Source organism: Lagopus muta, chromosome 25 (assembly GCF_023343835.1).
Source record: "Lagopus muta isolate bLagMut1 chromosome 25, bLagMut1 primary, whole genome shotgun sequence".
In the NCBI taxonomy this organism is placed as follows: Eukaryota; Metazoa; Chordata; class Aves; order Galliformes; family Phasianidae; genus Lagopus; species Lagopus muta.
This window is the reverse complement of record NC_064457.1, coordinates 2,855,474-2,881,591: the sequence shown is the minus strand read 5'-3', so window position 1 is coordinate 2,881,591 and position 26,118 is coordinate 2,855,474. Positions and strand designations below refer to the sequence as shown.

The 26,118-nt window shown below is 48.4% G+C and overlaps 1 protein-coding gene across 2 annotated transcripts in view; it reads left to right on the top strand.

Moving 5' to 3' along the window:
- The first annotated feature begins 1,921 nt into the window (after positions 1-1,921).
- Positions 1,922-26,118, top strand: part of TANC2 (tetratricopeptide repeat, ankyrin repeat and coiled-coil containing 2) — a 176,784-nt gene continuing 152,587 nt past the window's right edge. Inside the window, exons 1-2 of one of the 2 annotated variants that reach the window (XM_048926910.1) lie at positions 1,922-1,996; positions 19,790-19,936. The gene's annotated coding sequence lies outside the window, so the exon portion shown is untranslated. The remainder of the gene's footprint in view (positions 1,997-19,789; positions 19,937-26,118) is intronic. The other variant, XM_048926909.1, reaches the window with a different exon arrangement.

Below are 26,118 nucleotides of genomic sequence, written 5' to 3'. Positions count from 1 at the left end.
GAATTTATGGACCAACAAGGCTAGAATAAAGTGTTTTGTGGGAATATGATACTCTGTGTAATGCATTCTCTATAATACATTTCTTCCTCAAAACCAGAAGTTTGTGATGGTCACTAAATGGCTGAAAATGGGCACAAAGCAGTGTCCCCTTCTCGGAGCAGTGGTGAGATAAATGAGGACACTGTGTCTGCTTCTCAGCTCTTTGTCTACAGAAGGATGGGGAAATGCTAAGGCAGGTTCAAAGAGGGGCCACAGAAATGATCCAGCTCCTGGAAAACAAGCATTAATGATGTAAGGTTTAAGGAGCTTAACTTACTCAGCTTAATTGAAAAGAAGGTTAAGGGGTGACTTGATCGCTGTGTGTATCCACACACACCTTTAAAAAGCACCTGATAGGGAACAGCTTTGCAACAGTGCTGCCAAAAGCACAACAAGAGCTGCTGCAGTGCTGGCTGGAGGGTTTTGGAGCAAACCACAGTTACCTGATGGCGAGGATAACAGGGCTGGGAAGGGTTATTGAGCACTGAGCTCGGCATCAGCTGGAAGAGTTGGGAGCAGTTATCGGCTTAAAGGCACTGTATTTCATCCAGCTTCTGGGCTGCACCGGGAGGGAGCTCTGGTGATCACAGAAGCATGAAGGTTAGAGAAGACCTCTCAGATCCCCTGCCCCACCACCCCAGTGCCACCTCTCCATGTTCCCCATTGGGACTGCCCCTCTCCCTGTGCCAATATGGAGTCCTCCAGGCTGGAGAAGACCACCAAGGTCCCATCCAGCCATGTTCTCTCTGCTCTCGGGCCACATTAATGGGAGTTTGCTGTTCATCCCTGAGCTCACAGGGACAGAGGCATCACCCACACGATGACAGACACGCTTGTAACCCTCTGTGCCAACACAACTTCAACCTCAGGTTTCAGGGTGCTGTGGGTACACAGAATGTTTCAGGAACTCAAAACTTGAACAGTTCTGCCTTGATGTTTTTTTTCCATGTAGACTCACAGAATGGCCAGGGTTGGAAGGGACATCAAGGATCACGAAGCTCCAACCCCCTGCCACATGCAGGGCCACCAACCTCCACATTTCACACCAGCCCAGGCTGCCCAGGGCCCCATCCAACCTGGCCTTGAACACCTCCAGGGATGGATGGGGCATCCACAGCCTCTCTGGCAGCTGTTCCAGCACCTCACTGCTCTCATAGCAAAAAACTTCCCCCTGACAACCAACCTCCATCTGCCCTCCCGCAACTTCAAACCGTTTCCCCTTGTCCTGCTGTTATCTCCCCTTTCACAGAGTTGATTCCCCTCCTGTTTGTAGGCTCCCTTTAGGTACTGCAGGCTGCAATGAGGTCACCCCACAGCCTTCTTTTCTCCAGGCTGAACAACCCAGCTCCCTCAGCCTGTCTTTGTAGGGAGGTGCTCCAGTCCCCTGATCATCTCTGTGGCTCCTCTGGATCCTCTCCAACAGCTCCCTGTCCTTCCTGTACTGGCGGCTCCAGACCTGGACACAGTGCTGTAGATGTGGCCTCACGAGAGCAGAGCAGGGATGGACAATCACCTCCCTGTCCCTGCTGGCCACCCCTCTGCTGATGGAGCCCAGGATCCCATTTGCTTTTCGAGCTGTAATCACACACTGATGGCTCACGTTCAGTTTTTCATCCATCAGGACCCCCAGGTCCTTCTCCATAGGGCTGCTCTCAAGGACCGCTCCTTACAGTCTGCTTGGATGCCTGGGATTCCTCCGGCCCAAATGCAAAACTGCACTTTGCCGTGTTGAACCTCATCAGGTTCACCGAGCCCACGCTGCTTCCCTCCTCCTTACGTGCAAGAGCACCTGAGGCCGCCCCGGGGGGGGGGGGGGGGGGGGGGGGGGGGGAGAAGCAAGAGGAGGAGGGGGAGGAGAAGAAGAAGAAGGAGGAGGAGGAGGCGGCGATCCGAGTGGCAGCGCCGGGGAGGAGCTACCTGAGGAGGCCATTTGTCGGGGAGGAACGCGGCCGTGGGGGTGAGTGAATGGGGGTGAATGAATGAGGGCTGGGGGGGGGGAGACGCGGCGGGGCGCTGAGGGGCGGAGGAGCGGTGCTGAGGAGATGGTGGAGCTCCGTGCAGCGAGAGGAAGAGCCTCGGGGGGCTCCTCACACAGCTGCCCGGCCCTGCAGGGGGCGGTGAGCCCCTCCTGGAGGCGGGAGAGCGAACCTCGGGGCTCCCGATGCCTCCCGTGCCGCCTCCCCGGGTGAGGCTTCGTGCTGGCATCGCGTGTTGTGTTACTGAGCCGTTTCCTCGCGTAAATCCTGTGGGTTAAGCGCCAGGTCCCAGCTCTGCCCCCAGACGCGGCTCCTGTTCGCTTCCTCTCTGTCTCGTCCATCTCCAGAGCAGCGCAGATGTTCGTGCAGCAGCGGCTCTGCCGGCAGCGCTGCGGCCGTGCGTTGAGCTGCGTTGTGTTGCTGCACAGAAAGGAGCTCTGTCGGTATTTCCGATAGAATCACGGAATATCCCGAGTTAGAAGAGACCCACAAGGATTATCAAGTCCCCACTCCATTCCCTCTGGTCCTGTTGCTGTCACAAGAGAGCAGAGCTTTCTAGTGCTGCTTTAGTGCTGACCATGCTCCAGCTGCTGTTGTAGCACCAGTAGAGAGTGGTGAGGTGCTGGAACAGCTGCCAGAAAGGCTGTGATGCCCCGTCCATCCCTGGAGGTGTTCAAGGCCAGGTTGGATGGGGCCCTGGGCAGCCTGGGCTGGTGTGAAATGTGGAGGTTGGTGGCCCTGCGTGTGGCAGGGGGTTGGAGCTTCATGATCCTTGAGGTCCCTTCTAACCCTGGCCATTCTGTGATTCTACAAGGAAAAAAAACATCAAAGCAGAACTGTTCAAGTTTTGAGTTCCTGAAACATCTGTTTAAATCAGCCCCTAAACAGCAAGGTTAGAACCTGGATGGAAAATCCTCTCCAGATCTGATGCTTAGTGGGGGCACCTCTGCCAACCAGCATTGTAGTTAGTTACCACAGGTGCTGCCTCTCCTCTGCAACCCTTACTACCTGTACCTTTCTACATAGACCACAGTACCTGCCCATTGCTTCTGTCCAGAGGCAGAGAAGAAGGCTTAAACCAAGACAGAAGCTGCCTATGGCCTCCTATGTGGGACAAGGAGCCGTCAGAAGGAGGAAACTCAGGAGAGAATTTAGGAGGAGGCAGCTGAGGTTTGATAGGTTTTTGCTTCCTAATGACTCGTGCAGTGTGGCGCTGCTCTGTCACTTCTCACATCCGAGCATTTCTCTCCTCCTGCTGATGGGGACAAAAAAAGCAAGAGGACAAAACGGATGTGAATACAGAAGAGTTTGCACTCAGCCTCGACTCTGCCCTCAGCTCACCCTTGCTGTTCTTAATATTGTCAGGTTTCCAGGCCTCAGTGGTCTCCTGTAATTTGGGATTTCCTTGTTTGTTGAGGTTTGTGAGGCTTGTTCTAATGACTTTCGAGCTGTTCGTGCGATCTCCTGTTGCAAACAGGAAGAAAAAAATTAGAAAGTTGGAAACAGTTAATTAGAAAGACAGGGAACATTGCGTGAGAGCGTCAGGTTTGAGAGGAACGTGGATGTCTGTCAGTGCAGTCATGGCTGTTTCTCTCACTGTGATCCTTATTTTGGTGCACGTGGATTCCTAAAGTGTGTGGAAGTAAAGCAGTCGTTGCCCAGAAGAAGCTAAAGACACAGCTTGGGGAGAATCTCCACCAGCTATTGGAATGCAGCCTAAATGGGAGGCGTAACCTTGCTTGGCAGTTCTGCAGATGCCATGTGACGTGAGGTAATATGCTTAAGTCCCCAAATACTGTTGTAAATCTGGCCCATAATCTATAGTGCATGGGCAGCAGGGATCTGGGAGCAACATCTGCTCAGGGTGCACATATGAATAATGTCTCAATATCTTATGGCACTGACAAAGGGCTCTGCACTTCTTTTTCCACTGAAATCAGGCTGGCTTTAGGAATAATCGAAGCGATGGCAGGCTCAGATCCATCACTATAGAAATGGCCTTTTAATGTTTATTCGCTTTGTTTAATTGAATCTTCAGATATTTTGCTTTCTTCCCTGTTGGCCTCACCTTCCCCTTGCTGTCTGTACAGCTTCAGGAGTGATTTCTCTCTGCTGACTTTCTTGCTAATGCAGCAGTTGTGCTGGGCAGATGACAAAGACTGAGAGCTAACAGATGAAAGCCAACTGGTGTTACCCACGTGATTGAAAGCTGCGTTTTCCTTATATAAACAGCATGCCTGAGGTTGCTGTTCCAGCTTGCTTTATCCCACCCATGAATGTCTGGATTTACATGTCACCCTATGTTCTGCATTATAACTTTTTCTTTCTTTTTGTGTGTGTGATTCATTAGAGTTTAGCATCAGGGAGAGACTCTCGGGTGTAGAACACACACAAATCAGAGATAAAAATGCCTGTCTTGCAGTGCATGTAATCAGGAATATGCCCTGGGAGGGAACCTTTGCTTCCCTAAGATGCCTTTAGAATTCTTGTGTGGCGACGTATTTCCAGCGTGCCCCTGAGCAAGGGGTATCAAATGATTCTCAAGGGCTGCGTTTCTTTTGTGCAGGTTATTTTGGGAATGAAAAGTGCAAAATGTGGCTGAGGGCTGTGGAAACGGGAAGGTCTCAGCCCGATGGGTCCCTGTGGGTTGACATGCATGGAACGTGTCCTGTTGGGACGGCGGTTGTGAGACCCACAGCCTTGTTGGCAAACAGCAGCACCTCTCAAACAGCTGCAGCTTCTGCTTGTAAAGCGTCAGCAAAGCAGGCTGACATCTCCCAGAATAGCAGCAAACCTCACCTGGCTCACCAAAGGCTTCCATTCCAATTCGGATCGGTTCTGAAGTCCTCAGTTTTGTCTTTCCTAAATTTACGCTGCGCCCACAACAGGAGCTTGAGCAAAATTGTGAGCAGTGCTGTTGGGAAAGACAGAACATCACACTTTTTGCAGATCTCACCACTGCCTGGGGTGGGGAGAGGCGGGGGGAATCTTTTCAGAGTGAGACCTCCACGTACAGATATGGTTTCTCATTCCCTTTTTGTTCCCACCCTCTGGGAATTGATTTTCTTCTTAGAGGATCGGGGCTCGTTTGCTGTGTTCTAAAGATGGATCCTCTTGCATGAAGTCTGAAATGCAAATACAGATGAGCATAGAGTGAATTCAGAAACGATGAGGATGGATGCAAAACTGAGCAGCAGCACTTTGTCGTAGGGCGTTTTACAATCAGATTCTGCTAGCTGAGGCAAAACTACTTATTGGGACTTCCATTGCACTGCACTTAGGATTCAGAAAAGAGGAAAGCAAAGAACCAGTGGGTTGATTTTAAAACCTAAGTAATGATGATAATACAAGGCGCAGTGTTTAGAATTAAAGGAAATGCATTTATAATATGCACATGTCAGTGTACGTAGAGCTGGAGGAGCTCCAGTGTTCTTGGGCTCCTAGATATGAGCTGGTAATTGCCTCCGGTCTGCAACTATTTTTGCCAGGCAAAGCACATAATTTGGTGCTGTTCTGTTGTAAGCTATGTTTTACTTCAGAAACCACAACAATCCTTTGTCCTCCGAGGAATGTGGGGCTGCATTTGTCCCCTTTTGATGGGGTTTTCTGCCTTAGCCTTTGTGCTTGGGTTTGCTATGCAGGTTAATGTCTGCTTTGTAAAGATGGGTCGGCCCCAAGCACCCCACAGCCCGTATTTGTGCAAACCCTGCAGCAGATGAGGAATCCAGCACAGACCTTCAGTCTGCCCTCTGGTTAAAGAAAGAATATCTCTGGTCAGCCCTCTGCAAGCAGCTATTATAACTGGGAGAGTGGAAAGCAGGGCTGTGTCTGCTGCTTGCAGCCTCACTTGTCCTCACAGGGGTCATCTCTGAAGCAGCGTTTCTTCAAAGGCCGTGAGGAGAATCACTGACACAGAGAGATGCTGCTGCGGGAGTCAGGACTTTATAGCCTGGTGGATGTGGCAGGAGCGTGCTAGGGGCATTGGTGGTGCAAGGCCAAAGTGAACCTTCTCTTTTTCCCAAGGCCTCGTGTTACAGATTGCAATTTCCTGATGCAGGTTTGAGTGGGTTTGTTACCCCGTTCCGATGGCTGCATGGCACTGTGCTCTAACGGTGTCATTTCTGTTACTGCATCTGTTGTCCACTGGGCCAGCAAGCGGCCTTTAAGATGAAAGTTTAATCAATCTGAGTGTTTTGAGAGTGAGCAAGTGAAGGCTTCATTCTTCTGCAGAACTGCAGCCTTCTGCTTTGCAATCCCTGGCAGAGATAGAATGTTCTGTCAGAAAATGTCTCTGGTGAGGAATAGCAGGCAAGGAATATTTTCTGTGGGATGGCATGAGCAACCTTGTGCTTCAAAGCTTGTTTATTAATTGCTTGTTAATGGGCAGCTTTTGGCAGAACTTCTTTTTGGTACGGCCTCAGGAATTTTAATGGTGCATCAGTCAGCGCGTGGAGAAAATATACTCTCAAAGCAATGAATAGGATGTTCAGGGTTTGTGTCCTTTGGTGACGTGGGTGAATCGGTCACGTTCTGGTTCTGGTCAATTACCAGCTCTGCAGTAACTTCGTTAACAGGAGGGATGTGCGCTGTGTTCTCCAGCTCCAAGCAATACGTTCATTTACATCCCCACGCTCACCATCAGGGTTTTCAGAAGTGCCAAACCCCAGCAGGTATCAGGAGTATTGAGGAGTGTTTTACACATCATGTTTAAAGGCCTCTCAAAGGGATTCCCACTGTGTTTTCTGGCTGACTGAACGCTTTGTATGCAATGTTTTCATGAGCAGAGGGGCCTTTACAGTCACTGGTCTCATAGATGTACCAGTATGTGTTTCCATATGTGTAAATGTGCACAAGTTGCTCGTTGGTGGGTGGGGGGAGGTCTGGTTTTACTCTGGTCGTGAGAAAATGGGCGCTGCTGAGCTGACTGAACCCCTTGGTTTTCATTCTTCTGCTTCCCCTTCTTTTGATAATCAGTGGCTGAGCTCTCCCAGAAATAGGATGCATTCCCAGAGATACCTTTGTGTAACAACATACCTGAAAGCAACCAAAGGTGATGGATAAACAGTGCAGTGGTAAAACTGAAGTGAGAGCACAGGCTGCCAGTTTGATGCAAGGAGCCCTGCACACACAGAGGGTTTTCTGTACCCCATTCTTTGTGTCCTGTGTTTCCTGGTCACCTTCCTTGAGAGCTGGAAGGGAATTCTGAATTGCTGCTCCTTGAATGATCTTTAACATCTACCTGATGAACTGAATGCTGTTTTGGCAACCTGGTGAATGAAGGTGAAAGCATGCAGCAGATTCTCCCTTCCCCTGATATGGCACGTTCCCCTTCTGGCTTGCTGAGCATCATTCCCATCAAAATGTCAGGAGCAACTCCCTCTGTGGAACAGAGGAGGAGGAGGAAGAGGAGGAGGCCTGCTTCTTGGCTTCCTCTACCTCCTCTAGCTTTGCCCCTCGTTGCTTCTGTTCTTAAGAAGTAGATGCAGTAGCAGTAATTCCATGGGAAACACGTTGTAACATAGGAATTGGCACATTTTCCTAGGGGAGAGGAATGGCTCTGTACAGTATATACATATATTTCCCAAATTAGATGGTAAATATTTTGGTGGAAACTTAACACAAGCTTGAAGGCATCCTTTTTTGGGGAGGGATGATCTCAGTCACCTCACAGCTGTCTGTGCAAAGCAGCATCCCTGCTGCTGGGATGAGAGGATTCAGTGGCAAAAGGTGGGAGGTGTTGCTCCTGACCGGCGGGTGCAGCAGCCACAGTCCTCCTGCTGCCTGCCCTCTGAGCTCCGCTTTCATTTCTTCCTTCTCCTGCTAAAAACTGCCCATCCTTTTGTTTTCCTTCCAGTACAGCACATGGTTTCAGTGCTTGGAATCAGTGGGCAGAAGTACTGTGGAGCCTTTAGGACTGCTGTGCACATAACACCAGGCGACACGAGCGAGGGACTGGAGAGTTAAACAGCTTAACACATCCTGCTGTTCACCCCTTAAGTACACACACTGTTGTGTAAACATGAGCACTGTACACAGAGCTGCTCTGCAGCTGTACCGTGTCTTTGCCCTTCTGGAGGCACTGCTGTTGCTAGATTGGGTTTTCTTCATTCTCCATGCTTAGCACAGAAGCAAGCTGCTGGAGGATCGTGGTGTAACAAAGGTGTTGTCCAGAGCAGGGATGCCAGGTTAGCACCTTCAGGCAGCAGGACCAGGGACTTCATCTGCAATGGGGTCATTGCTGGAATGAGCAGCACTTTGGGCATGGTCATCAGTTGTCTCCCACTCGTTCTGGGGGAGGGACGCCATCAGGCTGGTGAGTGATCCAAGTGAGTCATGTCTGTGCACATCGGGCTTCCATTAATCAGGTCTATCTGAGCAGCACACAGGCGTTTATTTAGAACATGGAAACACAGCCTGTTGCAGAATAAATCTACTTGTTGCACTGTATCTGCTAAGGATCTCCTCCTCAGTGCAGGTTCAGTGTTGAGAAATGGCTTTAAGTAGTGAAGAATATGATGGCCAAGGCTAAATTGTATCTCGAACCAAATGCAGACGCTTCCTTAGGAAAGCTACACAGAGAGGAGACAAAACCACAGGGAAAACACAAATATGGAACACAAGTCCTGTATGATGCATACATTAAAGGTCTGTGCTACTGCTTTTGTTCTGAGGTACCACTTCAAGGCACAGCTTTAAACTCTAGAGTCACTACTGGGTCTGTCTGTAGTTCAGAATTGAAAGCAGAGCATCCACCATTCATGCCAGGGTCCACTCCATCTGGGCATGTCCTGTGGAGTCTATTTTGTGTTGCTTTACCATCAGATTTTTGATCCTCTGCAGCTTCCTTGAGGTGCCACTGAGTGCTCTGTCCCTGTGTGCCATCAGACCTCCTTCAGCCTCCCAAGTTCCCAAGTTCCCATTCCTCCCCATACCCACACACACGTTGGTGCTGTCTGAGCATCTTCCTTTGTTCTGAGCTTTCCCTGTGCTTGGAGTAGTAGAGTTCATGCTGTTTTCTAGCGATGATTCTTAAAAATGAATGTATTTCTAGCCACTTTCCTACTCAGAATGCCATATATCCTCCTGAGTACGTTTTGTATGGATTTGTGTGCTCCTTTGGGTTTGTCAGACTGCACCGTTTTGGGTCTGACTCTTATTTGTGCAGCTCATTTTTATCTGCTGCGCGCTGCTCCGCTCGTCTGAAGCTGTATATAAATAATGGAACGTCCAGGGCTTGCTGGCACAAGTCAGCAGAGAGCTGCATTTCCTGAGGCGCTGCTTCAGAGCCCTGCTTGGTTTTTGAGTCCGCTGTGCAGGTATTTTACAAACAGCTTCATGTGGGCCTCAGTGCTGAGCCTCCTCTGTCTGCCACCTGACGTAAGCACACACAGACCTGCGTTGAACCGGTGTGTGCACAATGCAAACAAAGGTTAGACTGATTTCCTTTCCACTGCCATCTCTTCCTGAAATGCAGAGATAGGATAATGGAGAAGCCTGCCTGCAGCACGGGAGCGGTGTTACTGTCCTGGAAGCATGCTGGGCTGCTGCCAACAGGCAAGTCGTGTGAACGAGCTCTCAAAGAAATATCAGCTTCCTGTGGCCGGGGCCTTAACTTTGGGATGTAAAGCGAAAAATGGTTAAAAAATGGGCGCTGATTGAGGAACCCTTCTGCTGTACAAATGGAATCTTAACATGCAGTCAGTGGCAGCAGCCCTCCCAGGATTGCATCGAGTTGTTTTTGCCTTGTAATGTGCCTTCAGAACGTTCTTCTGAAGGGTTCTATATGAGCAAAGCAAGTGCTTGATTGGTTTAAAGGGAATCTCTTCAATTCTGGCTTCCATCTCAACAACTTACACGTCTGAATTTTCCCACTTCAAGAATCAAACCAGATATATCATGGGCGGGATGAAATTAATTTTATTACATGCAATTGCAGAGGTCGGAAAGGACCTCCAGAGACCATTGAGTCCAGTCCCCCTAAAGCAGGCTCCCTGCAGCAGGCTGCACACGTCAGCATCCAGACAGGTCTGGAGTATCTCCAGAGAAGGAGACCCCACCACCTCCCTGGGCAGCCCATCTCTGTGCTCTGTCACCCTCACGGTGAAGAAGTTCTTGATGCAGAACTTCCTATGCTCCAGTTTGTGGCCATTTCCCCTTGCCCTGTCCCCACAGACAGCTGAAAAGAGGTTGGCCAAGTGCCTTTGTTTCCCACGCTTCAGATATTGATAAGCATTTATCAGATCCTCTCTCAGTCTTCTTTTCTTAAGGCTGAACAGATCCAGGTCACTCAGTGCTCAACAAAACACTCATTGAGCTCCTTATTGGGCGGCATGCAGTAATGAGAAGTGGTTCTGGTATTGTGTGCAGGTTCAGCTCTGACACATGCAGCCCAGTGTTGGCACTGGGGAGCACAGCAGGCTCGCTGTCTGATGCTTTGCCCAGCACTGTGGGTCAGAGTAACTGCTGAGGCAACAGGTTGGTTTGCTGCATCTGAGGTCAGGGCTGTAGTGCACTGCTGATGCCTTGCATGTGGATTTCAGGTAGGAGCTGAGCTTTGCAGGCACGCAGTCCCATGAGGATGTGCAGAGCTGAAGACAGAGATGTCTGGCATTGCTTTGTGCTAAAGAAGCAGCGTTTGCAATTGGGAGTTGCAGCAGTGTTTCGGGTGCAGGATGCATTGTGTGTATGCATGCTCATGGCTGCAGAGAAGCATCTGCCTGGTCAGACAGTGCCATGTTTGTGTGCCCACATCTGGCTCTGTCCAGCAGGTACCACATGTGGATGCACTTGTTTGTTTGATGCCTCCAGCAGATTTGTAGCTTGCTTTATTCCCACGTAAACAAAAGCAGCTGGCAGCTGGGTGGGACTCGCAGGCCTGTGGATGTCAGGCCTGAATCAACCCACAGGATCCGTGTTCTGAGGCAGTTCTCCTCCCAGTGGGCTGATGGCAGGAGCTGTGCAGAGGTTTCCACTTCTGGAACAGGATTTGTTTTCGTTATGTGGTGGCATGATGTTGCAGTGCAATTAGAGGAGCTATTCCTGATCCTGCCTTTGCTATCGTTTCCAGATCTCTGCTCGGTAATCTGCTTGGTGTCCTCCGAAAAGATGTGAGTGGTGATGATGAAAACTGTGCATTTTCAGCTAAGTGCAGAACAAAACCGCTTTGTCTGCTCTGGGGCAATTCTCATTCATTTCTGTTCAGAACGGTTCCAAGTACACAAGGTGACCTTCTGAAGAGCTGTGCTGAGGCCATCGAACTCAAGTCATGTTGAGTCACCAGAGAAATTAATTTGTGTGCCCAGACATCATTACCAGTCCTGCTGATTGCTTTGGAGTCACTGGAGGACGTTTATAGATTGTCTATGAAGTTGGTGATTTTCCTTAAAAAAGAGTGATGTGTATTTATTTTAGGAATAAAGTGGACATTATCTCCTGCAAGATACAGCTAGGGAACGGTTAAGCCTTTTAATATCCCTAGGTGGGAATTAGGGAACAAGAATGGATGCTTTGTAAGGAATTACTGGTTATTATTACAGACTTCTGAGAAACAGACGTGAAATTAACAGTTGTGTGTCATTTCATTACTGCTTTGGCAGTCTGCTTTCCTTTTCTTTAAGGGTAAGATGGTTGCTAGGGCTTTGTAGTGAATAACCTTTTTGTGTTCAGCTCAAGGGAGAGGATAATTATTGTATAATTTTGGTTTGTGAGGCCGTTTTAGACATTTTGAGGAAGAAAAGAGCTTCGCTTCTGCTGCTCCCCTCCTCGCCAGTTGCCCACCATTGGCATGTTGCTCCAGCAGAAAGGGAACTCTGTGTGTCCTCGCCGTGTGCTCCCGGTGTTTGCACGAGGTTGGGGGATGAATGTGGCCTTGTTGCTGTGGGCTGCTGCTGCCTGGCTGTGGGAAGCGTGGTCCAGTCCTGGTGTGTGTCTGCCTCAGCAGCATCACTGCCATGCAGAGGTGGTGGGCAGAGCTGCTGGAAGTGCATGTTGGGTTACAGCTGGCATCCTGCAAGCCCACGTAACCCGCTGGCTTCAGGGGCAAATTTTCTTCTAGGAACCAAAAGCTTTCCTTTCCCTCATGGCCCGAGAGAACTTGCTCCTCAGCCAGGCTGATCATTAGGACTTGACAGCTCTTCAGCCCTCCATGCCAGACGGCGCAGTACAGCGGTGCTCCGCAGGGTGACACAAAGTGGGACCTGCTGGGTTCAGCTGGCTGTCGTGAACATGGGCACATGGGCATCTGAGCCTTGCCTGTTCCCTCAGCAGTTATGGTGGGCCCAGCTGGGTGTCCCAAGCATGGCCATCTCATCCAAGCTGCATCCCCTCTCTGTCAGCAGCACAGAATGGCACACAGCTGCACCTTGCCCTGCATGCTGCAGGTCCCCACGTGGCTCCCAGGACTCTGGGCTCCTTCTGCAGTCACTGAGGTTGGGCAGGCCTCACGTTTCCCTGCAGCTGCACTGTGAGGCTGCACAGTGCTGCTGTCCCATGGCCTCACTGCAGCTTGTGTCTGTGTGTCAGTGCATTGCATCTACTGTATGTTGTACTTCATTGCTGGATGAACGTTCGCAATTCAGCACGGCAGCTGTTATCTTTTCTTCCTTGCAAATTGCTTTGCTGCACATGCAAAGTCTGAAATGAACGCAAACAATGAAAGTTAGCCTTGCTGGGAGCTATATAGAATCGCAGACTCCATGTGTTTTTGGGGTGGAAAATATTTAAAATGAGAGGAAACATATTCTTGCTTAAGGTGTGCCTCTAACTCGGGATCCATCACTTCTGCATGTTGCCGTGGCAACGCTGCAATAGCAAGGGAGTTCCTTTTATGGCTGATTTCCGAGCAGGGAGCAGGCAGGCTGGGTTACTAAGCAACCCCATCCTATGCTCTGGTAGCTAGGAGAGGCAGCCGGTGCTTTGTAATAGTGCCCGTGGTTCTGGTCATATGTTCCTTCCATCCACTTCTGTCTTTTTGGTGTGAAAATAATTGCTGTGGAGTATGCTTACTGTTCCTGCCTTTGTGGGGCTGTTTTTCCCTCCACTCTGCTTTCTCTCACTTGAATGTTCAGCGCAGGGACATTCAGAGGAAGGAGAAGACAACGGTCCTTTTATCTAAAAAAAATAATAAATCAGAGTGCTCTATTCAACACGTGATGCTGAAAAGTAATTAAAGTGATGCCATCTGCCCAGTGTAAAAGGAGACACGTCCTCGGCCTCCCAGGTTTACAACTGATCAGTTGTCAGTTGGAGCCCCATGGGGTGCAGGTGCTGGGATCTGCTGGAGAATTCTTCCAATCTCTGCTCTGACACAGGTTCCTTACAAGGTTTGATCTTCCCTGTCCATCCGAGAGCTGCTGATAATGAGCTGCCTGGTGGAGGAGGACGTGGGTTCATAAAGCTTAGGAGATCATTAAGAGCTGTATGGTGAAATGGAAACGTAAAGTTGGGTTGCGTTTGTATTTGAATCTCATCCTACCTGTACTTCCTTGTCAGGTCCCCCCCGCTGACCTCGAACATGGTATGAGGACATCATCTGCACAGCCAAGAAGGGGTGCATTTTTCAGTCTTTCCACTCAAAGGAAGGGAGATTTGGCTTTGGAAGGGATGCCTTCAAACACACAACCCCTCCCACACACGCTGGCAGGACGAGGCCCAAGTTTCAAGTTAGCTCTGAGAATTTTGTGTGGTCACAGCTCTGCTGGGGTCAGAGCCACAGCCCGACAGTGAGGATCCCCTGGGAGCCCACATGTGTGCAGTGCAGCGCCCTGCTTGGAGCTGTGTGCGGCTGAGCTGAGCTCACTGTGAGCACACTGAGCTGCCAGTTTTGAATAATGCAAATTTACCTCTTTCTTATGGATCTTCCCAGCTAGGCGGCTGGAGGGGAGGAGCAAGTACAGTGTGTTATCCTTGGAGCTGCAGTCTGCTGGCACCTTGCGTTGGGTCGGCTCCAAACACCACTGGGAAGTTCATTGCCTGCTGCTTACAGCCTCCTTCCCTATGGGAATAATGCATTCCTAAGGTGTTTGCCTGCAACCAGGGAGTGTGCAGGATAGTGAACACCCCAAGGGGACGTGCATCAGCATCTTGTTGGGTCATTGAGCACGTGATGTTCCAGTCAAGTAGTTAATGAGCGGTGTGGTGGCAGCTCTTTCCATCCTCTAAATGAGGAAATACATGGTGAGGACTGGTAGGTTGTATTTGGTGCTGCAGAGAGCTTGTAACCCCTTGTCTCTGGTGACTTTCTGCAACGTGTTTCAGAAGGCAGCGCGGAGAAGTGCACAGAGCTGCAATTGGACTTTGGGATGTTGTTGATCTGTGGGACGCTGGGTTTGGCATTGTGTTCATCCCTCCTGCTCTGCTGGCTCTGCCGCTGTCACTGCTTTTAATTGCGGTAGAAGGAGAAATGCAAACCGAGCCTAACGCGTCTGTTGGAATGTTTAAAGGCCCCTCCTAAGCTTGGCTGTAGCATTTGCACGTCCCAAACCTTGGGGTTAATTGGCATGTATGCTTCTAGAAACAGATACAAATATTTTTGGTTGCACAGTTCTTATTGGTTTGGGATCTTTTTTTTTTTAAGAGAATATATTAGAATTCATCTGGACACAGCAAGGCAGGTTCCCCAGTGATTTAATTTAGCGTTGCTCCAGTGCCTTGAAATGCGTAGCTTCAACTTGCTGTACCAACCGTAAATGTGGCCCTTCGTATCTTGTACCAGTGTTCTTGTAAACAGCACTCACACCAGCCCACAGTGACATTTAGCATTACTCAGCCCTTGTAGAAATGACAAACGTTGGATCCACGCTGAGTTGGCTGTGACTAGTCACATATGTCAGTGATAACAGAAGATGGCACCTAAAGGTGTCCCGTGTGCTTCGCTTCCCGTGTTCTGTCCTGCAAATGTAAATCCCCACAGGAGTGTTCCTTGTCAGGGGAGGTAATTTCACAACCTGTTTGGCGATAGGTGAGAGGTGATCCTGGTTATTTTGAGAGGATAGATGTTATTCCCTCGGAACAAGCTGACCATACCCATTGAGACGGAGCGTGGGTATGCAGCCTTGGCTGGAGCAGAGTGGGGCTGAGCCTGCTTGTTCTGTGTGATTTCAGTCCTCTGTTGCCAGCAGGAATGGTTCTTCTTAATCTTTTGTAGTAAATGTCAGGTAAGGGAGTGACAGTTCCGAAGGTAACCATTTTCCATTTATCTGCAGTCCGTAATACATGAGCAGATACTCACTGCCTGTGAATGACCACTGCTGTCAATCCAGCTTCAAATCAAATCAAAATCAAATGCTTTTCTGTGCTTCTGGAGGGATTCTGCCTGTATAATTTATCTGTAGACAATAAAGCATGGAGTGGCAGGGAATTAACGTCTGCATTCAATTTATTAGTTAGATGTTAAATATTTGATCACAGTGAGGCTGGAGATGCGTTAGGCTGTGATACGGTGCTGTGAAACGGCTGCAGTGTCTGAAATTGATCAGATGGAAAAACGTCCTTATGTTTGTGGGAAACCGATAACCGCACGAAGTGGCAAAGATTATTGTGTATTACTTACCGTCTAGGAAAGGGATATGAGGCTCCAGATAAGAGGGAGAAGACAAAGATTAGTTTAATCCCTTCGGTAAACATCCGCCATAGCTGGGCGAGGCAGCAGCACAGAGTGAAGCTTATAGTGCTTATTTATTTCCTTTCTTGCACGTGAAGAAATAAAGCTGAATTAAGGTGTGAGAAGGCGCTGTGTACAGCAGGCTGCTCCTCTCCTTGCTGGGCTGCTCCTGCTCTGAGGACGCAGGACAGGGAGGCCCTGCCATCCCCCACCGTATTCCCATCAAATAGCAGCAGCCACGTCTTGAGATGTTCACCAAGCAGCTTTAAAATACAAATTGATTTTAAAATATTACTTTGCCGGTGTCACACGTTTGCCAAGAGGTGAGCGCTGTTGGAATTCTGCCCTAATTTGCTATGTAAATTAGGCTGTTAGGTTGACTCAATCTGCTTGTAAGTTAGTGTGCTAGGCAGTGCGGGTTACAGGGGGTACAAACCGTCCCAGTGAGACTTGTGCATCTGAATGAATGACATTTGTGTTCCCTGCTCTCTTTATTGGGTGGTCGTGCCCCGCGTGTCACTGCAGTGCATCCCAGGTTCTGTGGGAATCTCCTCAGGGCACAGCGTTGACTTAATGAGTCTTGAGCAAGAGAAACACAGCGGTGGAGGCCGAGGCACACAGGGAGCGAGTGGCTGGGGAATCTTTCTCCGCGTCCGTCTGAAATGAAAGAAAAGCTTATTTTTCTAATAGAAAAAAAATGCTTGTCAAAGTTTTTGGTCTTCACGTGTAGAGATAAGTGACGAAAAGAGCAGAACCGGGCCAAATACTCATCCACTGTTTTGTCAGAGGATTGCTTTTCCTCTCAGACGTAAGGCAGCACTGCCTGTGGTTGCTCCTTGCGGGGTGCAGGACCAGGGGACAGCAGAAAGCTTTCTGACTCGGCGGTGTGAGGAGGCTGCTTCCTCCACAGTTATTCACAGCTTGTTTTGGAGAAAAGCGCACGGGCTGCCCACCGAGTTTCCATTTCTGTTGCAGGGCCGTGTTATTGCTGCGTAATCCGCCGTACAATCACACGGGTTCTTCGCTTAAGGTTTGATAAAGGGAAAAGAAGCGTGGTTAGCTACGCCTACGCTGTTATGTCTTTTGCCATAGCATAGATCTTTAAGATAATGCAGAGATACAATCTGTGTATCTGTACATTAAGGTGTTCTCCAACCCCACTGCTCACCTGAGACCGCATTTCTGGAAGGCTGTGAAGATCCCGCGGGGTAAAGTCTTGTCTTCTCCGTTCTGGAGATGTGGCTGTTGGTCTCCAAGAGCTCCAGAAGTCTTCTTTGGAGCAGCAACCTGAGATTTTGAACCCACTTTTAGATAGCCTAAAAACAGCCTCAGGGTCGTGCTGTCACTGTTTAGAATGATGCAGTGAGCACGTAACACCTGGTAAGCACTGCAAGTGTCACTGCCAAAACTGAAAGTTCTTCTCGTTTGGAAGATGTTCCAGAGCTTGACACACATTTGTACTGCCTTCCAAATGGAAGAGTCTGGGAAACAGTAGTGGAGCACGGGTACGTCAGGAGGGAAAGCTCAGTGAACAACGTGAGAGTGCTTGGATCGTGTTGGAAACGACCTTTCTCCGTGTCCATCTGAAATGAAAGAAAAGCTTATTTTTCTAATAGAAAAAAAAAAATACTTTTGTCAAAGTTTTTGGGCTTCTTCCATTCTTCTAGCGGTGCTGAAGCATGAAGGAGAGAAAAACTGCTTCTCCCGTTTCCCCAAAAGAACAAATGAAAAGCCTGTAGGAAATGACATTAGAATGGTCAAAAAATGCAAGAGAGTTGCAAAGCCAAGGATTTAAGCCATAGGAAAAGAGGGAACTGAGGCTCCCGCTTTGTTTCATTCCTCACTTCTGCCTGAGCTGTCCTCGCTGGGGGCCCCGTTTTCTTTGCTGCACAGATGTTTACACCAAGGTAATGCCTAGAACATGTACAGCACTGCTGTACTCCTTACAGGAACTGTAAGCAGCCAGCAGGGCTGGCTAATTGCACAGAGCTGAGGGAACAATGCGCTGGGCTCGTGCTTTCCAGCTGTTATCTTTTCATTGTGTTTCACTTGTTTGCCTGCAGTTGTGTGTTTGCACTGTGCTGTCACACGGCCCAGCAGCAGAGCTGCGATGTTGGCAGTGGAGCTGCAGCAGACGTGGCTCAATTATTGGTGTAAGGAACCTTTTGGCTTTTTTTGTCGTGAGTACTTAGCAAGAATAGCATCCGGAGGGCGGGTTGGAAGCAGGGAGAAGGGGAGGACCTTCACTGCACATGGATAAAATTGTTCACTGCAAGGCCAAAATTACTTTAGATTGGCAGCTCTGACCCTTAGCAGCTGTCCCCAAAGCTCAGCAGTGCTCATCTGCTCAGCTTTGTGCTCCAGATACTTTTGCTTGCGGTCCTCTTTCTGCCGATGAAGTTAATGTATGGCTCATGGTCATGCAAAGCCAGTTTGAAGTATTTCCCGGAAGGTTTTGCATTTGTTTTCTGAATAGAGAGGAAAACAAAAGGGATTGCTGCTAAAATTATGCTCTGTGTTGTAAACAGCTGTGGAGTGCTGTTAGAGCTCTGGCTGCTGTTGGTGGCCGGCCCCAGCTTCTGAGCACTCATCTGCTCCGCCTTCACCTCCGGGTGACACTGAAGCGAGCTGAAGAAACCACAGGAGGTGGCAGCAGGGACAGCATGCACAGGCTGTGCTGCTAGGAGTGTTTGCTGAACAAGTGACTGATTTCATGGCATCCACTGCAGAGTGGTTTTATCAGTACTGATTAATACTCCAGTGCTGTAAATGAGGGGAATTAGGGACTGTAGCGCCAGTGTTTGTCAGGTGATGGACTTCTCCTGTGTTGGAAGGGAATGCAGAAGGCTCTGTGTTGATGCAGAACAATTAGAACGTGGCTTGCATGGCTGGGAGGAAGGGATGAGGAGTGGGCTGCACTCTTTTGCCTTATTTTGAGGCAAAGGCAGAACCCACACTGGCCTTAGTGCCTGTCCTCAGCCTGTATCATCTCTGCCCCTCCTCCAGGACAATTACCACAAGGGTTTTATGGGCAGCTGTAAATGTATGTTTGAGAAGTTTAGGGAGACGTCCCTAATTGTGTGCAATTTGCCCGGAGAGGAAAAAAAATGTCTTATTTTATTTAGTTGTTATGAAGCTTATTTAGAGGATGGTCATTAGGGTAGCCGTACCTGCTGTACTGGAGGTGTTCTGAAAGCTAATGACCTAAGGAACTAGAGCATGTACACTACTAGGTATGCAGGGCAGGTAGCACTGACAGGCACCAAGCACAGGGGCCAACGGCGAAACAGATGGATGGTTCTCCAGTGACTCTGGAATTTATGGTGTGAAACGGCCTTTGAAAGCAAGGGAGCTCTACTATCTGTTGGAACAGCACTGGGGTCTCAGCTTTGGCTTTGGAGGCTGACAGGGACCACGGGCATACATGGTGTGAGCTCTGGGAAGGCAGGCATGCTGTGCACAGGGCAGCTTCTCCCTATGATGCAAACCCCAGAGCAGGATGAGCTGCACTGCGTCCCCTGCTTATGGTCCTCCAGCCTTTGTCTGGGATGTTTCCTTGTTCCTGTCGGAGGGTGAGGAAGAGGTTATGCTCTGCCCTCTGCCTACCGTGGCTGAGGCAGCACAGGCTGTGAGGAAGGTTAATTGGAACATTATCATTCTTTCCCGTACTGCCATAGAAATGCTTTTTAAAGCTCAAACGCTTATTTTTAGGATTGACAATACGCAGCTCTCTGTATTGGCCCACAGAAAAGTAAAAATAGTTGGAGGGGGATTGTGCAGATGTATGTGAATAATTCTTGGCAAAACCTGTGATATATTCCTCAAATGTTCGTCTTAAGACATTTCTCTTTCTCTTTTTTTCCCCTTTCATTTCCAGTTACACGTTTTGCTGCACTGAATCTTTTAAAATGAGCTCATTCTCACTGCCATTTGCAAATAGTTTCCTTGGTTTCGCTTGGTTTCCCAGCGCTTTCTGCTTTTTTTTTGTTTTTTTTTTTAAACAGCTTCATGAGTGTCATAAATATAATTTCTACATCAGACGGATTGCTGGAGTGAACGGTGTCAGTGTGCTCAGGCTTTTCCTGCTGTTGTGCTGTCCTTCCTCGCAGGCTCTGCACTGGAAGAATGCGTTCCTCTTGGGCTTGCTTAGGTATCTTTACGTTTGTATGCACAGGTTTCCTAGCTGGGGCTCACAGCATGGTTTGAAGGCAGCCAGGAAGGATCTTTAATGGCTCTCCTGGAAGATATTCAGCAGCCACTCCCATTGAGTGCATCGAATGCTGACATATAGCTCCAGAAGCAATCTGCAGTGAAGTGTAAGGTAAGGGACAAGCACTGGAGTGCTGCAGGCACGTGTTAAGGACACCCTTGGAAGCTGAGATTAAAACCTGTACGCGTATCTTTTTGCTGTACAAGAAATATATCTAAGTTGTTAACTTTCAGGCACCTTTGTATTTTTCTGCATTGCTTGGGGCTGCAGCACATACTGTTCCAGCAGTCCTGATAGCCCAGCCATTACTTCATGTAGTCCCTTTTCCCCACTAGTTCAAGCAGTCCCTTTTTCTCAGAGTGAAGGAATTCTATCTTACTCTCAAAAGATGAATAGTTGAAGAGAAAACACTTTGAACTCCATCAAAGCCGGCCCTGGGAGCCTCTCAGGGAAGCTCTCCTCTCCCATGCATCCAGTCTGGGCTCTCTGTCCCTCCAGCCACAGTCTCACTGCTCCTGTGACAACAAAACAAACACGTCCTGCTGCCTCAACCAATGACTGATGAGCGACTTGGAAGCTTTATTTTTACTTTTTATTTTACCTTTGCTTACTTCCTCTGTTCTGATAACCCAGCCTTGATCAAATCATCTCACCGAGTTACAGCAGGTCTCTATTTATTGTCCAGATGTAAGGGACAAAGCACAAATCCTCTGCTGGGGGATGCTGACATCACAGCTCGTGCTGCGTAGCACTGTTCTATTTCCTGCTCACAACTGAATTCCTAAGTGCTGTTTCAGGCTTCTTCCTTCCAGGAGTACTGTAATTTTAAACTTTGAATGCTTGATTTTTGGTAATTGTTTTTTGTTTAATTTTCTTTTCTTTTCCCTCCTCAAGTTAATGTTTCTCACCTGCTCCCCTGAGAGACTCCCAGGGCCTTGGGTACATGTAAAAAGTCAATTGTGGACTTAGAACAGAAGTTGCCTCTCCTGGAGATTGCAGTCTGAGGGCGGGCAGCCTAGGGGGTACTGCAAAGACAGGCTGTCCATAGGACAGCATCAGCACTGCGATGGAGATGTGTAATCCCAGAGCTCTGGATGTAAGGACTCACCACCAGGTCATGGGGGTCCTTGTCACCCACCTGCAGCCGTGATGCAACGCGAGGACTCCATGTTTTCCTGACAAAGGCAGTTCAGAACGTTCTTGCTGAACCTTCCTTTGGGTTCTTTCCCTTGGCTCCAGCCCAGCCTTAGTGCTGCCCCAGCTCTTGCGGTGCTCACGGTTCTGCTACGGTGCATCCTGAAAGCAGGTGCTTGTGTAACCAAGCAGGCAGGTCTCCTGCCCTCCACACTGCTTGGGCTGCTGCTGTTTGTTTTGCGAAGGGTGTGAATGGTCTCCATCTCCCATAAAAGTGAATGTAATTCAGGGTGTGTGGAAAGTGAAAGTACCGGAAAAACAGGCTGTTTTGTTACTGCCTTTCCTGATTCTGACTAGAACAAACTCGTTAGGGGTGTTTCTCTTCTGCTTGGGCTTCAGATGAAGAAATGCTGTTCATTCTCACTTCACATGCAGACTAGTGAAGTGTCTTATTCTGCAAATGGCAGAGGAAGAATATTCTCTTTTTGTTTTGTGTATAAGCAAACGGCTTGCATCGCCACTGGTGGTGGATCACTCATTTCTTATCCATAGTTGCTTCATCTCACTTCACCTCATCACATACAAACATTTTCTTTTGCTTCCAATTCCCAAAGTCTTTATTTCGTTAAACAAAATGTCCTCGCTCACTACACACTCTGATTAGAACAGTGATTTTTCAACTTCCCATAATTTCTGGTGCTCCCTCAAAACGTTCCTTTGGAAAATGCCATGTCTATAGACTGCTGCACAGCCTCCTGCATACAGGGTACCACCTGCTGTAGGGTAGAAAATCCAGCAGCATGATAGTCAAGGCTGCTGTTCCCCCTTCCCACATCCAGTTGGTACCTGGGAGGAGCAGTTCTGGGTGCTTTGTTTCCCTGCTTGGGTCACCAAAGCTGTTAATTTTCCTCTGCGCTCCTTCATCTGTGTATGGAGGCGAGCACTTTACATGCAGCCTGGTGCTGTGTAACACAACCCTTGTCTGTGTGAAAGGACAGCACTTGCTTTGTTACCTTCTGCAGCACCTCGGTGTCCGTGGGCTGCAAGGACTGTAATAAATGACTGCAGATTGGAAAGCTTGGGTTGAGTTGTCTTAGAAGGAGTTGTTTATCATTGCCTTTCCCAGCTCTACTAGTTGTTCCATAACCTCCAGTAGATCTTACCACCATCCTGTTTAGTTATGTTTACTCCTGTAAAAGACTTTGGGGAAGAAGATTTAAGCTCTAAGTACAATTGTAGGCATGCCTAAATGTCCCAGCAAGAGAGCTGTGGACGCTGGAGCAGCACAAAGCACCCAAAGCTGACCAAACATTTCCTGTGCTTTCCTTGCAGTGTTTTGCTTGGTTAATCAGGACACTTCTCAGTTAGGCATAAAATGAAAGTAAATGATGAGAACAAAGATGTGCTGAGCTACTTGACAAGGCTTGAGTACAGGGTACAGGATCTGTGGGTGTTTGGCATAGCCCCAGCACTGCAGATATTTTAGCTCTTGCTTATTTTTGATTCGGCTCAAATATGGCTTACCTTAAAACAACAACAACAAAAAAAAACACAACAAAAATGCAAAGTATCTGTTGTTACACAACAAAGATTCATAATGGAAGAAATTGCTTGGCAAAGCTATAGGCACGAGTCCTAGAGTTCAAGTGCTGGTCTGAACTATCCAGGCTCCAGCCTATCATGGAGCTCTCGGGGAACATCTGGTTTGTTCTGTCAGATCTCTCTCTGTGTTCCTCTTGGAGAGCAGAAACACCCAGGGAGGCTTCAGAGGGACACAAACCACATGGCCACCTGCCATTGCTTCTGGTCAGGTACAGCCTTGGTAGTTTCAGAGGCGACTAGGGTGGGATGCTGGGGAAAGCAGTAGTGTTCCCAAATGGAATGGGAGTCCTTCATAGGGATGAACCAGCAGAGCACCTCGCTTAGATCTCTTCCAGTGAAGAGCCCCTAAACTTCTGGCTGAAGTGGTGGAGGGGCCTGCAGGCGGTGGCAGAGAGCCTGTGCTGCCCCTCCTTGCATGGAAAGCTCAGAGGTATTGCTGGGCTCCTTTGCCACGAGCACGCATGGAGGGAATCCAGTGGCAGCAGGAGCAATCTGTAGCTCTCCAGTGTCGCCTCGTCAGTATAAGTTCATTATCAACCTTTGTTTCTCAGTGTGGGTCTAGTCTGCAGACAGCACCTCTGGAATGGGAGGAAGAAATTACTTTATGTGTGAGCTTCTGTTAACTGTCAGTGCAAAAGACCGATATACAAAACAGAGGCAAGGGCTGCAATGGCAACTGGGATCAACTGAAGTACGGAAAGTGTTAAAAAGGAACTGCAGATCAAAGCGTCATTTTTCACTTTGTAAATCCACCTCAAGTACCTCTACAGTGTCATTAGTCCTGAAGATCTGGATTCCTGTGCTGCCACAGAGTGCTTCTATTGCTAGCAGAGGGATCCGTCACTGAACTGCAGCCACCTCCAGGGTGTAAAACAACACCAGACTGGTGGCACACAGGAGTGGCTCACAACAGTGTCAGAAAGAAGGGTCAGGAGAATAACAGAGCAGTTGGGAAGGTCTGCAGGAAGGACGTATCAATAAAACATGGAGTAATAGGCTCAGCAAGCTACGTTTGGGGCATTTCTGTGCCTTTAAGATACAATTCTGAGGAAAAAAATGCCATTAATTGTTATTAATAAGAAGCTGAACCCCCATTTTTCCCTTTCTGGCTGACCAAGGTTCCCAGGAAAGCAGTGTGAGGACTGTGCCAGGCCTGGAGATCCTCTGACCTGTCACCTCGCTTGGGAAGCTGTTGTGAGAAAGGCAGCAATGATTACAGGAGACACTGAATAGGAACAGAGAAAATTATGATCACTTTCCTGAAATGAGAGACCCACACCCCCTTTCATAACAAGAAAATCCTTTGAATGTAGCCCACACATGTTTCAGGGGCGGCTGCTTTACTGATCATTGCAAGCCAAAATGTTCTGTCAGTACACACCTACTTCCCAAAACCAGTTGGGTTCATTAAGAGAAGGTTGCGTTGTGGTTCATGTGCCTTTTGGAAAATGGAATAAACAACAATCTTGATTCCCTTGGGATAAAAAAAGTGTAGGTTCTGCCAGTTGGTTTGTAATATGAGCGTGCTTTGCATGGTGTATTTTTACAGCTGCCTTATCAGTTTCCTGAAATGAATCAGGGCAGAGCAAACAGTTTAGGAATGTCATGAAGAAAGGATTTGGAGCGTCGCTGCGGTTCGCGATAGTGATGCCCTCTTGGGACAGCATTTCAGAGTCAGGAGGTACCCGACTGGAGATGGGAATAATGCATTTACAGCATTATTGCAGACAAATTCATCAGCTGTTGTGTCTGCCCTGGGCTGGAGGCACGCTCTTCACTCTGTGTGACAGTCTGACTTGATGCCGCTGCTGGACAGGAGGCACTTCCAGGCCTCTTGCTGTGAGATGCCGTTTTGCCACATGTGGTGGTTTCTGCCGTCTCAATTCATCTCTGTGGGAGCTGAGGGAAGTTTGCAAAGCTGAGTGCTTCCTAGTGCCGAGGCATCAGCTCCACCTAAACCAACTGCTGAGGGTCAGCCTTCCGCGCGTCGAGGGCTGCTGGGAGCAGTGGGGCTGATATGGTGTAGGAGAATCCGAGATACGGAGGAGGAAGCGCTTCTGTTAGATCTGGAAAGAGTTACTGTGCTGTTTGCTCTTCACCTGTGCCCACTTAACAAAATGACCACTCAGACCAACGCTCTCATGTAGCACTTCGGATTTTGGGGTAGGCGAGCAATTAAAAAATCTATCTTGATTGGCTGTACGGGTTGAACGGGAGTTGTGATGTGCTGGAGAAGAACCTGACTTGTTCTGTTAATGCTGGGATGGCTTAATGGAGTGTATGGAGCTCTTGTAGCAGTTTGGATAAGTACCAGTTTTTCCATCACCACTGAGTTACAGCGTGTTTGACAGAAACAGAGTGAACCAAAGCTTTTTCCTTTCCTAAGAATGACTTTGACTAAAGCTGTGCTCTTTTCAGTGCAGCACGTGAGATCAATTTATCAAACCACTGACAGTTATGCTTTAAATAAATAGCCTTATTATTTTGTTGGCTTGCAAAGTATTGATTGCTGCTTTAGAACCAGTATTGTTCCAAGGTCTGATGGTGAAGGAGTGCTGTTTGGCTTCCCTAAAGGTCCCACAGGTGTGGGCTGCAAAGGGTGGCATTGCCCTATGAGTGCCTGCTCAGCAGAATTCTGTGCATCAGCTTTGTGGTGTTCTGGATTCAGGGCTTTCCTGATAAGGTTTGTTGTCTTCTGGGAGAAGAGGCTAGAGTTGATAATTTTCTACCTACCTGAAAAGCTTAAATTGCACTTAGCTGGAAGTCAGGACTTGTATCTGCACAGCACCACTGCTTCTGTCCACACGCTGCATCTGCCCTTCCAGGCTGCTGCAAATTGCCCAAGGAATCCAAACCATGACTGCAGTGCCCAGACCAGGCTCAAATTTGCCTATTTTATGACAAACTCTTACTGTCTCTGTGGATAGGACATCCCAGTGTTGACACAAAGGCTATTTCAGTGCTTAACCATCCGTGCCATTAAAAAATTACTCCTAATTTCCAATCAGAATCATCGTTGCCGTGTTTTATTCCCGGTACCTCTTGTCTGTTCGTGTTAGTGATGGAGAACAAATAATTCCTTGCCTTTCCCGTTGATCTTAGACATGCATGAAGGTTGTTGTCTCCTTTCCTTTTGTTTTAGCACACCAAATTGCTCCTTTTAGTGGAGAAGAGAATGGGAATAAGTGGGACAGGCAGAAAATAGCACCATAATTGGTCTTCTTTTTCCTGGGCAGTACTTATTAGCAGAAGTGTTTTCTTAAACTGATTGGGCTAATTAGAACCACAAGGCTAATTTTGGAGTGTGCAGCCCCTATAGCAGCAATCTTTGTCTGAACTCTGTAGGAAAGGATGAAAAAAATAGAAAGCTTCTCAAAGTTTTGTGGCTGTTCTCATTGGTCAGCCAACTGATGTCATGTTTGTGCACGCAGACCATCGCAGCAAAAACTGGTGAACAGCTTTCAGATAAATAACAGAACGCTGGGCCAGAAATACAAATGGATGTGGGAGGTTCCAAGTGATGGACACACACAAACTGGAAGTGGAGCTGCTCTTAG